Below are 6,920 nucleotides of genomic sequence, written 5' to 3' on the forward strand. Positions count from 1 at the left end.
ATTACAATAGGCTCCCATGTAAGAATTGCTTCCTTAAGTTCATTTCTTATAAACTATTTTTGAATATGTGTTTGGGAATACTTTAATCCTACATGTGTCATAAAAAGTAATAGTTGAAGTAGCCCTTGGGGGAAAGCACCATAATATTGGTATTGCAAGTTTAGTGCATCCATAATTGAATGGGAGAACAGAAGAGCCATAAGTTTGTGTTTCTTATTATATAAAATCTGCTGACATAATAGAACATGTTATGACCACAATATTTTGTTTTCACAATAATGGTGTGGTGTTGTGTAGTGCTGACAAGAAAATGCTCACTGGCTTATAGATGTTCCTACCTTTAAAAAAATGTCAGTTCATTGAGACAGAGTGTACTTTTTCTCACTGGAAAAGATGCTCGCCAGGAAAAGTGACACTTTTTTGGCTATTTGTGCTTTGTGGTTTAAAAGGAAGCTTGGGTGCTTGGATGGAAATCAAAAGGAAAAGATCTCAGAAATTTTGTCAATGTGCTATGTTAGACAAGATACTCTTTACTATACAGCAAAGGAGCTACTATCAATTGCCCTTCAATATCTAAATGAAAGTAATACAATGGAAAATTATAGAAAAGTTTCTGCTTTTGATTTAAATAAACCTTTAGATGTTATATTCTATATAATAATAGAACTTCATTGAAGTTTCATAAATTCTACAATGGAAAAATTCCTTCTAAATTAAGAATAAAATGCAAAATGAGAAACTCAATAGACTTTATTGAGTTTAAAAAATCGGCTTAAAAATCAAGAGATATTTCCTATAAAGAAACTGTCAATGCTCTTGAAGTGCTATGATTTCTTTAAAAATTCAACTGCCACTAACTGTTGAAGAATCAACATAAAAGTCACATTACCATCTGAAAAGGAAAGTAATATGAAGGAATTGTATCTCTGCATGCATATGTTCCCTGCATATAGATGAGTATACAACAATGATAATTTGATAGAATATGTGATCTATTAAATGATTCTGAGTTTACTATGGATGTTATAGAAACAAGTCTTGAAGTTTATTTCACAAGCATTATGGCTTGGAATTTGTGGGGAAGAAAATATAACATACATGTTTTACAATGATAATATCATGTTTTACAATGATAATATCAACTACAAGTTTTTTTATGATGACTGATGTGAAAACAGTTGTTTCCCTGTCTCTTTAAACAACTGAGGATATTACTTGCAAATTATTACTGAAATTATCATTAAATTTTGAATTTACTGTAACTTCATGCTTAACTTTGTTTTTATTAATAATTAGTAATGAAAATAAGTGCACTCTTGAAAGAACATTGCACAAATTTACTTATTACAAAATAATCCTAAAGCTTGTCTCTAATCAGTGGAGGTATTCACAGATACTGACGGTATAAGAGAATGAGTACTAGACTAAAACTTAGCAAATTCAAGTCTTAAATAAACCATTCATTTACTGACACTCAAAATACCTTACTTTTAAATAATACAAAAATACAAAAATGAATGACTTACCATTATGTCCATAGATTAATGCATCAGAGAAGATTCTATTTGCAGTTGATAGTGATTAAGACAGAGACCCACATGTGATCAAAGTAGAGAGACTTAGAAATTGTGGAATGGCCAGTAATAAATGTGGTATCTATAGTATACTGTCCTCTAAGTCTCAGAGATTGTTGTGGAAGAGAATGATGAATAATGTAAGCAGTATATGACTAAAGGAAATAGTACTTTATGAATAGAGGAAGGAAGCCATATGAACTCACAGTGTTTGGGACAACATGCACAAAACCAAGTCAAATCAAATTCTGGCATGTAGAGTTGTATTGGATATGAAATCCCACCCCTGGATTAGAAGCAATTGGCAGTTGATAGCTACTGGGAGAGGAATAGTTAGGTTTTTGTTTTTTTTTTGTCTAAGAGTGTAGCCCATGGTAAGTTGGTCATATGCCAGAAGGCTTAATCAAATTTATTAGTTCAATGGGTCCATATTCTTACCTACAAAATTAATCAGTTCTTCTAGCACAGTAATTTTCAAGTTGTCTCAATTGTAAAACAATCTATTTAAGTAAGCCTCATAAAGGGGCTCATTATCTAACACCAATAAAAACAACTGTTTTAAGAGAGCCTGGATGAATTGTCTAGCCTAGTGTTATTAAAGCATACTTCCACCATCCTCTGTAGTCCATGGTAAAGCTCTTATAATCCACCGACCCAATATTTTCTATACCTTCCTATTCAGTTATGGTTCATGTGATTATAATAGAAAGCCTTTTGTTTGCTATTACTCTACATAATTATTATATTGCTACAGAACAAAATAAATGTGTTAATTAGTATATTAAACCATGAAAGTTTCTTTTCTCTTGACTTTTTATATCTTTATTGATTGAGAAATTCATATGACTGTAACATATTTTAATCAAATATAATTCTCCAGTCTATCCCCCTAGTTATTCCCATAGCTCTACCATATTTCCCTTCACAAATTCATCTGTTCTGTCTTTTCAGAAAAAAAATTTACCAAGTTCCCTTAATGTTGTCTTTATGCTCTTGTGTTGTGGACTATGTATGGAACACAGTGAGTCTCTAAGAAGCCACATTACTAAAGAAAACTGGCTCTTCCTCCCTCAGCAATCATCAGTTGCCAACAGTTCTTCAATTAGAGGTGAGGCTTCATGAGTACCTTCCATATCCATGCTGGAATTTTGGTTGGCTTAATTTGTTATTGGTCTCGTGCATCTAGTAATTGTCATTCTTAGTCCATGTATGTAATGGCGCTGTGATGTCTAGCAAATGCTATTTCATTGGTAAATCACTTGGGAATATGTGCTGATTAGTTTTTGTCAACTGGACAAAAATTAGAATTACATATAAAGAGGGAACTTGAGTTGAGGAATTGCCTCACTTAGGTTGGTCTCTAGGCAAGCCTATAGGATATTTTCCTGGTCAATTATTGGTGCAGGAGGGCACACACCACTATGGGCAGTGCCAGTCCTAGGCATGTGGTACTTGGTTGTATAAGAACACAAACTGAGCAAACCTATAAACAGGATTCTCCAATAGTATCTGTTTCAGTTCCTTCTTCTAGATTCCTCTCTTGAATTACTACTGTGCCTTTCCCTGAGTTAGACTGTAAAATGTAAGCTGAAGAAGACCTCTTCCTACCAAGTAGCTTTTAGTGTATTATTGCCACAACAGAAAATAAATATGAAAGCATATAGGTAAATCTTATATTTGCAAACTTAACCTTAATTTTTTCTTCTTGAGAATGTGCCAAAATGTTGGAAAGGAAAAAAAGAAAGTAAAACTTTCTCTCTATAAAGTTTTGTCAATGATCAAAACAGAGCATTGTTTAAGTGAATACCTATGAAGTGAATAAGATATTTGCATCCTTTTCTGGTTTACAATATACACCCCAATTTCATTCATTGAACACTACAATTAGTGGACACAACATATTATTATACAGTTATTCAAAATTACTAAATGTCTCTGATTCATACTTTACCTGTCTCTAAAATCACTCTAAAATGCTTGACAGTATTAAATGAGGCAATATATTCAAAACTTCTTAACCCATAGGAGTTAGTAAATTGGTGTTTAACATATTTGCTTTTCCTTTACATGAAACTAACAACTTAAATTGTGTGTTCCTGTACTGTTCCATAAAAGTGCATCTTCGTGTAAGTTTATATCTTAACAAAAGAAGATTTTACCAAGTTGTTGACTTAAGCCTTGCTTATAGGGAAGATGCTCTGAAGAACAACCTTAGTTGTAGTCCCCACACTATTTTGTCTATAATAATATCCACATTTATAAGAAAGAATATTCAAAATACAATCATATAAATCTAACCTCAATTATTATTTTCTTATTTTACCATTCTCATCATATCTGAAGGAGAACCAGCAGTACATATTGGTGGTAGGAATATGCCCCATGATCAATATCTTGGTTGCAGAAAAAGAGCTCAGAAGACCTTATGCAATAAAAAACTTAGCAAATTCAGTTCACTACACATCCAGCATTCTCTAGGTTAAGTATATCTTTCATTTGCATGACTTCCAGAGGTACTTGTCTTCCAGAAACACAGAAATGTATAGGGCAAGTAGGAAAGTTAAAATGTTTACATTAAACATTTAGAACAGCAAATTAAAATATTTAGTGTACTCAGTGTAACAGCATACCAATTCATATGACACCTATTTTGTTTCTTTGAGCACAACAGACTATTTTATCTGTGTCAGAAATTACTATGGAAATTTTGTTAAAACTAAAATTACATTTTCATATATCAATAGTGTCATATGAAAAAGTGAAAATGCAAATTATATAGTTAATTCCATTCGAATCCATATCATTTTATTAATATATATCAATGTTAGTAGGAGCCAACATTTTTTAATACTCTAAATCATGACTTTGTGTTGAACTGTCCATACTTTGCTTTAGCAATCCAGAATGAGACAGAACTATATAATCTCTTTCAAATGCAGCTATTGCTTATTTAATGAATACTGTCTAGGGGTGTTAAATTCTTATCACAAATGGATCATTGGGAGATAAGATTGTGCCTGCCTGACACACCATGAACCTAATAGTATCTGGAATGTTAATACTTGAAGATGACATTTGCTCTGTCATTGGGATCCTACAAAGGCATTTATTTCTTTATTTCTTTATATTTTAAATAGATATTTTCTTTATTTATATTTCAAATGATATCCCCTTTCCAGGTTTCCCCTCTAAAAAAAAACAAACAAACCCTGTTCCCTTCCCCTCCTCCTGCTTACCAATCCACCCTCTCCTGCTTCCTGGCCCTGGCATTGCCCTACACTGGGGCATAGAACCTTCACAAGACCAAAGATCTCACCTCCCATTGATGACTGACTAGGCCATCCTCTGCTACATATGCTGCTGGAGCCATGAGTCCCACCATGTGTACTCTTTAGTTGGTGGTTTAGACCCTGGGAGCTCTGAGGGTACTAGTTAGTTCTTATTGTTGTTTGTCATAAAGGACTGCAAACCCTTCAGTTCCTTGGGACCTTTCTCTAGGTCCTTCCGTGGGGACCCTGTACTCAGTCCAATGGATGGCTGTGAGCCTCCACTTCTGTATTAGTTGAGTACTGTTAGAGCCTCTCAGGAGACAGCTATATCAGGCTCCTGTCATCCAGCACTTGCTGGCATCCACAATACTGCCTGGGTTTGATGATTGAATATGGGAAGGATTCCCAGGTGAAACAGTCTCGGGATTGTCCTTCTTTCAGTCTCTGCTCCATAGTTTGTCTCTCCAACGTCTTCCATGGGTATTTTGCTTCCTCTTCTAGGAAGGACTGAAGTATCCACACTTTGGTCTTCCTTCTTCTTGAGTTTCTTGTGGTTTGTGGATTGTATCTTGGGTATTCCTAGCTTATGGGCTAATATCCACTTATCAGAGAGTGCATACCATGTGTGTTCTTTTGTGATTGGGTTACCTCACTCAGGATGATATTCTCCAGATCCATCCATTTTCCTAAGAATTTCATTAATTCATTGTTTTTAATCTCTGAGTAGTACTCCATTGTGTAAATGTACCACATTTTCTGTATCCATTCCTCTGTTGAGGGACATTGTTTCCAGCTTCTGGCTTTTATAAATAAGGCTGCTATGAACATAGTGGAGCATGTGTCCTTGTTATATGTTGGAGCATCTTCTGGGTATATGCCAGGAGTGGTATAGCTGGGTCCTCAGGTATTACTATGTTCAGTTTTCTGAGGAACCACCAAACTGATTTCCAGAGTGGTTGTACCAGCTTGCAATTCCACCAGCAATGGAGGAGTGTTCCTCTTTGTCTACAATCTAGTCACCATCTACTGTCACCTTAGTTTTTGATCTTAGCCATTCTGACTGGTGTGAAGTGGAATTTCAGGGTTGTTTTGATTTGTATTTCCCTGATGGCTAAGGCTGTTGAACATGTCTTTAGGTTAGTGTATGTTAGGAAGCAGAGGAAAGCTTTTGGGCAGCATCTTCATTGACCAAAATGATTAGAAGCTTCCTGGTGAATATTTGTAGCTCTGTAATTTGAGGAACAACATTTCTGCATTTGGATTCAATTGCCATATTCATCTACCTTTGTTATTTGCTTCCATTTTCAGGGTGTTTTGATGTCTTTAATTTATTTAGTCATATATGTGTGTGTGTGTGTGTGTGTGTGTGTGTGTATACATACATATATATATATATATATATCACATGCTTATGTTGTATATCACATACTATCTATAACACATATCTATAACACATACATATGTTATAACATATATATGTATACCTTTATGATGCATATTTAGATTTGTTATATTAAAATTATATTATTTAATTATATATTAGCTATGTAATATATAATTATATGAGATAATATATATTTTAAAGTTATATATATTATATGTGTTATATTTTTTCAACTTGATTCAGATGATATTTTTCATATTGCAGGGAATTGTGAAGCTGCTATTCTGCTTTTCACAGCTTCAATTATATTTTAAGCTTTTCTAAAGTTGTCTCTCAAATCATATTTTATGACATTGCTAATGTACCTGTAGAAAATCAATGCTGAGTTCTCATTTTTATATTAAGCAGGTTTTTAAACCTATGAGGTCCATACACTTTTACAAAAATAAAACATACATTCTTTTGAAACTATATTATTCTTCCTAAGAGTACTTTCTCCTTGTTTTTCCAATATCTTGTACCTTTTAAGAAAACAAATGTTTATAACATCTAAACAAAAACAGAATCTCCTGGATCACAGATCTCAATATGGCAGTTCAAGGGAAAACACAGTTTTAAGTCTTTATTTTTTTTCTTTTCTTTTTTTTTTTACTCCCATACTGTATTTTCTTTTCTTTGTTTTTATTTTCTTTA

The sequence above is a fragment of the Mastomys coucha genome, chromosome X (assembly GCF_008632895.1).
Source record: "Mastomys coucha isolate ucsf_1 chromosome X, UCSF_Mcou_1, whole genome shotgun sequence".
NCBI classification, from domain to species: Eukaryota; Metazoa; Chordata; class Mammalia; order Rodentia; family Muridae; genus Mastomys; species Mastomys coucha.